We start from the raw sequence: 7,196 nt of genomic DNA, 5'->3' as shown, positions 1-7,196 counted from the left end.
GAAAAGTCATAATTCCATCTATTTGCTTGCAAGTTGGATAGAATAGATCATTCAGCATGACAATCTGCTTCATATCTGTCTTTGGTTTCATTTCACACATTAAGTCACCAGTCGCCTGAGTAAACTCCCAGTTAGCCCACAGCATTTAAACTCTGATGAGCAGCTCACAGCCACATATCCTCCAAACAAAACACCAACACAAACTCTGCATTTTAAATGAACTGTGTCGCTCACCCATTGACGATCTTATGATCTTCATAAGCCAATGAATTTAGCTGCAGGCCTGTTCATCTTAAACTTAAACATCCAGAAAAAAAATGGCTCCTCCAGTCCAGTAATAGTTAGGTGTTGTCCTCTGGTCCAGTAATAGTTAGGTGTTGTCCTCCGTTTGTTGGTAGTTTTGTGCTGTCCCTTTGTTTTTATCCCTCCATCAGCTTTACGTCTTCACCGCTGCTAGCCTGGATAGCCTTTCGAATGCTAACCGGCTCGACCGTGCTTATCTCATGAATATTCAATTAGCCATGTGCTGCTTATGCAGATCAATGACTTTGGCACTGAACAGGAAGGTCGTGTCTACAGATACGGACCCGTACCCGAAGCCTGTGGTCTACGGATACGGCACTTTCCCTTATCATAAATATTAATTAGACGTACACGAATATTAATGAGCCGGCTGATGAACGCGCTTTGTGATTGGCTGGTAATCCGACGTACATAAATATTAATGAGCCGGTTTGGTAATCTGAGTGATGAAGGCGCTTCCGTGATTCGAGGTGAATCTGCGTGCCGAGCCTGTCATGTCAGTCATCTGCTGTTCTCTTTTCTATCATGCATAATGTCTTATAAATATCATTATCTGACTTTTTCACGGACAGCGATTTGGGGGTTGAAATCAGCACTACTATTAAAAATAGCAAAACTTTTTATTCACGTGACCCTGTTCTAATAAAGCACAAACAGCAAACAAAACAAATGGCGGAACTAACAGCCAGCAAACTACAAGTATTTTTTACCTTCAAAAGTAGCGACAGACATTACATATTAACAACCTAAACAAAACCCTGACGTATTTTCTACGTCTGTCAACACAGACACTGCACGTCAGTCACTTTAATGTTAGCGGACTCTGTTGAATGGCTAAGTTACATAACCACAAACAAATCTCACAATATCACAGTAAATCGAGTTTGTGGGTTTTTTTTAATTCATGCCGAATTAAAGAGCTGCTCCTCACCATTCACGAGTGTTTGTTTCATATTCGACATCCTTAACTTTATCTTGTAAATTAGCGTCCGAAATTAAATGGGAACATTTGCAATGGAGTTCGTCAGCCGCTTCCACCACTGAACGCGGTAAACTAATTAATAGGAACTGGACTTCAAACAATTTAGACACGGCGTCTAAAAGCGTAAAAACTACATTGTCTAAAGTGTGAGAGGAGACGGTGTATTTTTGGTTAAATTATACAATGTTCGCCGTCAAAGTCATTCATATAAACTGCCTGTAATGTGCAGCAAATAGTTAACCGGCGCCAGCTCTTCAGTGACCTTAACGGGTCCGTACCTCTCGTACAGATGCTACGGGTACGGGTCCGTACCCGTAGCATCAACCTTTTACAATATTTAACTCAAAAATTTGCCTCGTCTGTTTTAAACATTGAAGAGTTCGGCACTGGAACAGAATTTTCTCTCAAAATGTTATTTTTCAATAAATGAAACAGCATTAGAAAGATTTGTTTGGGTGAACTGGGAGTAAGGTCTAGGCAGTGATGTAGTGCAGGTATACGTAGGTAAACACAAGATAACTACTTTAAGCTTTCTATGAGGGAGTGAGCCGTAAAATACACTTATACTGCAGAGTAAAGTGGCAGAACAATGGGTTTCACAGAGATTGAAATTCCACATTTTTGGCACACATGGAAAATGTGCACTAGCTGCAATTGTTTTACAGCACAAAAATGTAGTCATATGACAAAACAGTCTATGATATTGGGAGGTGTATTGCAAACTGAGGTGTAGCTCATCACCCTTGCAACCAAGAAAGCAGCTGGAGATGTGGTTAGCATTTGCAAAGATATTTTAATCCAAAAGATGATACTTTCCCAAAACTAGCCAAGTATTTTTGGTGCCTAAAGTTTAACAAGTAGGTTTGTAGCATAATTAAAAGCAATCAGCAACAGAGTATGCAACGAAAACTCAACTTCGAAAGTTGAAAATGGATTTATTAGACCAACACCATCTTATAAGTTGTGAAAATGTGAAACTAACTCGGGTAAATGATCAGCTCGTCACTAAATTCCTTTAAATTTGTGTTGAAGCACCATATGTAATCAAATGTACTGACCATCTTGCCATAGGAATTCTAGGTGAAAATCAACTGCCTGGCTAACAGTGGTGCATTAATACAAATATTGATTACTGTGTGCTGCCCTTATTGATAAAGAAAGTGTTATTTGAAATAAAGAAATGACTTTCCACCACTGATTTCTCCTGACATACAAAGTCTTAAGTCTGTCACTGCAGGATCTGGTAAACATCTTCTACAAATTCAATTTCAGTCCAGACAAGCCTGGAAACAGACCCAGATATAAGGAAGGACAGCACAAAGCAGCATTGTTTTTGAATCTAATTTTGACGGTGACTGAGTTTGTCAGCTCCATTATGTCTCGACAGATGAGCAGTCCTCGGTATGTTGGAGATGTCTCACCATTAGCAGCAAACGAGATAGCACAGGATGTCATTTTTTTGTTGTCACACATGCTCCACACCTCCCGCCTTCACCTTCACATCCTGCAACTTTAAATTGAGCATGTACGTACGCTAAAGGACTCCTCCGAGGTTTTCCTGTGAATTCATTTGCATTACAGTCTGGATGAAGACGGGAACGTCTGATTGTTTGTATCTGGAGCATCCACATTGATTCACCAGTAAAAGAAGCAGACAGTTCCTGTTATTTATGCTTCTAAAATAGACCCGGTGATTGTTCAGGGACATTGTGAGCCAAAACGAGGGCTGTTTGCTGTTCTGTCTCCTCAGGGGAGTATTCAGCTGGTTATGATCATATCAGAAGGTGAATTGGGGCAAAGCATCAGCACTGCAACACATTCAAAATCAAAGTTATGGCCTGAAGTGCATCAGAAAGTGATGGATGAACCAACAGACTCATATTTCCATCTACAGCGTCTCATCAGTCTTCTGATTGCTTTAAAACATCCTAAAATGAATGAAGCCAACACAATACACGTGTCCTTATACGACTGACAGGCTTCATTCTGTATGTAGCTGCACAACAATGTGAATATAATGTGGGCGTTTGGCATCTGAACACAGGCTGGCTTGTATTCTTTCAAATACTGGTGCCATATTTTTTTTGCTACAGTGTTTTAAATCAGGTTTTGGTACAAGAGAGGAGCAAAGTGTTGCAATTAAGTCGTCCCATACTTCTGTTTTCTCAACACATCTTGGCAAACCATTTGAATCCACTAAAAACCACCTTTAGTGTCACTTTTCAACACGTAGGTTAGTTTGATGAGTGTACAAAATCCTTAAATGTCAAAAATCGACGCCATGAGTTTGTCACAGCTTAAGGCTGTGGGAGTGTTCTCTCTCTCTCTCTCTCTCTCTCTCTCTCTCTCTCTCTCTCTCTCTCTCTCTCCCTCTCCCTCTCCCTCTCTCTCGCTCTATCTCCTCGGTCTGTGCAATGTGTGAAGATGGCAGCAGGTGTGGCTTGTGGCAATCAGCAGATGATACGCACCTGATTGCTCACTCTGGCTTCTCCATAAAAGCAGACTTCACCTGTCATTTGAAGCTGGGCCATCGTCTAATCTCCAGGCAGTGCTGGGAGTAGAACTGTCTTTGCCGCTTGCCCCAGAACTCACAGTAACCCCACAGCACTGAGACGGCTCTCATCAAGGTAATTAATGACATCCGCTTAAACACAGACAGCGGCAGGATGTTGGTCCTAGTCCTGCTGGATCTGAGTGCTGCGTTTGACACAGTCGACCACAATATACTACTTAACCGACTGGAGAACTGGGTGGGACTATCCAGCACAGTACTCAACTGGTTCAAATCTTACCTAAAGAATAGGAATTACTTTGTGTCTATAGGTAACTTCATGTCTGAGCAGACAGTAATTACATGTGGAGTTCCCCAAGGTTCCATCCTGGGGCCTCTTCTGTTTAACATCTATATGCTCCCACTGGCTCAGATTATTGAAAACAATAATGTAAGTTACCATAGCTATGCAGATGACACGCAGATCTACATTACAATGTCCCCAGGAGACCATGGCCCTATACAGGTGCTGGGAAAGTGTATTGAACAGATAAATGAGTGGCTCTGTCAAAACTTTCTTCAGTTAAATAAAGACAAAACTGAGGTAATGGTTTTTGGAGCCAAGGAAGAGCGATTAAAGGTGAGCCTAGAGCTTCAGTCTTTACAGTTAAAAACTGCAGACCAGGCCAGAAATCTGGGTGTGGTGATGGACTCAGAACTCAGTTTTGGAAAACACATTAAAGCAGTTACAAAGTCAGCTTACTATCACTTAAAAAATATCTCAAGAATTAAAGGGCTGATGTCTCAGCAGGACCTGGAAAAGCTAGTCCATGCATTTATTTTCAGTCGGCTTGATTACTGTAACAGTATCTTTACAGGTCTACCTAAAAAAACAAACAACTGCAGCAGATTCAAAATTCTGCTGCCCGAGTCCTCACTAAAACCAAGAAAAGAGATCATATCACTCCAGTTTTAAAGTCCTTACACTGGCTTCCTGTCACTCAGAGGGTAGATTTTAAAGTCCTGCTGCTGGTCTACAAAGCTTTAAATGGTCTAGGACCAAAATACATCAGAGACCTCCTGACTCAGTATGAACCACCCAGACCACTCAGGTCATCTGGATCAGATCTTCTAGTAGTTCCTAGAGTAAAAACCAAACACGGAGAAGCTGCATTCAGCTTCTATGCCCCATATATATGGAACAAAGTCCCAGAAAACTGTAGATCAGCTGAAACTCTCAGCACATTTAATCCATTCTTAAGACGTACTTGTTCTCAGCTGCTTTTGATTAAAGTATTTTAAATTATTTTAAACCTCATTTTATGACAGTTACTTTTAACAGTTATTTTAACTCTTATTTTATGACAGTTATTTTAAACAGCCCTTGTTTTCTGACTTCTGTTTTTGATCTTTTTACTGTTCTGACTTTTTTTTAATGATTTCATAAATGTTTTCTTTTGTTTTTCTTTTAATAATCATCATCCTCTGTTCTTAATGTCTTTGTAAAGCACTTTGAATCGCCTCGTTGTTGAAATGTGCTATATAAATAAATTTGCCTTGCCTTGCCTTGCCTGTTTTCTGTGTCTAGAAAGCTGACGCCTGCCTTCTGTGGCTGCCTGGGTTTCCATCCTCGGCTGATTCTCTGTTCCTCCAAGGATTCCGTTCATTCCAGAAGAAACCCACCTTTCACCAGCTTCACCTGGGAAAACAACCGCCCTGCACCTAAGACGTAACACCACCTGGGACACCTGCCTCCTCCTCAACCCTCAGACACCAATTCACCAACTTGGTGTTGAACATCTGGGAGCTTGTGAGCTGGATAAAATTGGGCTCAAGTTGGGCTTTTCCCCAGATCAAATCGGCTTAGGTTTCGAGCCCTAGTAACACCAGGCTATTAGTTTATGCAGTTGTTTTACACGATGAATTTTCCAATTCGCGGTCCGAGTTTTTTTGTTTTCTGTTTTTTGTATTTTATGCTCAGCGTAGAATAGTCATTAGTCTTGGGTTTTGTTTCAGGTGATTCAGTAGTCTCGGATTTTGTTTAGTTTTGTACTTTTGAGTTATCCTGCCTTGGTTGTACCATACGTGGGTTAACCGTAGCTTTATTTTCCATCTGCTTGTAGTTGGTTGTCCAACCCTCTAGTGGCTTTCTTGCCCCGTTCAACCTCTAACAGTCAGTTCATTTTTCTGTTTCTGGGGTATTGGTTCTGGGTTATATTTGTGGTGTAAATAAAGATTGTTAAACCTTTTACTGTCTGTTTTTTCATTTCCTGCTGCTGAGCCTTTTGCACTTGTAACAGTTTGTAACCAAATGTTCTCAGCTGGTGTCGTCCAGTTTACTCAGTTTCAGGCACTGAGAAATTTACTTTGTAACATGTCCTTAATGATATAAGATGTATATTTACCCAGATGAACCAAAGAGATTTGGTGGAAATTTAACCTGAGTCACAAAACTAAAAGGGGAAAAATAAAGGTCCAAGACATGACTCCCTTTGCTACAACATGGTCCAGTTCTGGTGCTCATTCTATATACTGTGTATCAACATAATTGTAGGAGGAAGCATCCAAAGACTGTGCCATCCTCTTTAGTGTTAAATCTACGCCGTCCTGTTCCAAACCTGTTCATTTAAACAAGCGAGCTGATTCTTAGCTTCACTCCTGGTTCTCCTCCAGCGTGGAAACCAGGTAATTGAAAGTGTGAAACAATAGGACGGACTGTGTAGGACGAGCAGAATAAAGGCTTTTGTTCCAAATGAATCCAGGCCCTTCTTCCACACGTGTAAATCCAATTAGAAGAACCAGAGGAGTTGGCTTTCCCCTGCTGCTGCCTGACACATTTACAGAGCCTCACGAAGAGGCATCCCAAGCTGCACACTATTAACCACGAACGCTCCTGAACTAATCTACAGCGTGCAAAATCCCAAAATCCCAGTGAACCCTGTCCCTGCTGCTTTGCAAAAACCAAACAGAATATGCAAAACAAATGCACTTCAGTTTCCTGTAATTAATGAATAGACACCACTGCAGATTTTCTTTTAATTAAGCGCTAACACACACACACACACACACACACACACAGTGAAATAAAACAACACAAGCAGAGCAACAGATAACATCATTTGAATATCACTGACCTCGTTTTCTCCACTTCTGTAAGATGTTTTTCAGCGCAGCACGAACTCTGCATTCTTTGACTGTAACTACAAAGAGATGCTATTTGAATTTGAAGTCCACACAAGTTTCTCCGGCAACAACAATCACCAAAGCACCAGAAATGATTCAGGCTTTCTGAGGGCAAGTCAGACATAATGAAATAAAAGTTAATTCACTCCGGAGAACCCTGGGTGAGCTAATCTTGAGGCCATGACACGTTAAATTACTTCTGAAGCAATAATTTATGCCCTTCACAGCCTCAGTGGA

At 41.0% G+C, this 7,196-nt stretch overlaps 1 long non-coding RNA gene across 1 annotated transcript; it reads left to right on the top strand.

Annotated features, from left to right (window-relative positions):
• The first annotated feature begins 1,443 nt into the window (after nucleotides 1-1,443).
• On the top strand, nucleotides 1,444-6,024 carry LOC127536493 (uncharacterized). The gene is made up of 2 exons (XR_007945480.1): nucleotides 1,444-3,912; nucleotides 5,365-6,024. It is a non-coding gene; the product is annotated as an uncharacterized LOC127536493 (long non-coding RNA).
• The last annotated feature ends 1,172 nt before the right edge of the window (nucleotides 6,025-7,196 follow it).

This window comes from Acanthochromis polyacanthus, chromosome 1, assembly GCF_021347895.1.
Source record: "Acanthochromis polyacanthus isolate Apoly-LR-REF ecotype Palm Island chromosome 1, KAUST_Apoly_ChrSc, whole genome shotgun sequence".
Classification (NCBI taxonomy): Eukaryota; Metazoa; Chordata; class Actinopteri; family Pomacentridae; genus Acanthochromis; species Acanthochromis polyacanthus.
The sequence above is the reverse complement of the archived record's forward strand: the minus strand, read 5'-3'. Positions and strand labels throughout refer to the sequence as shown.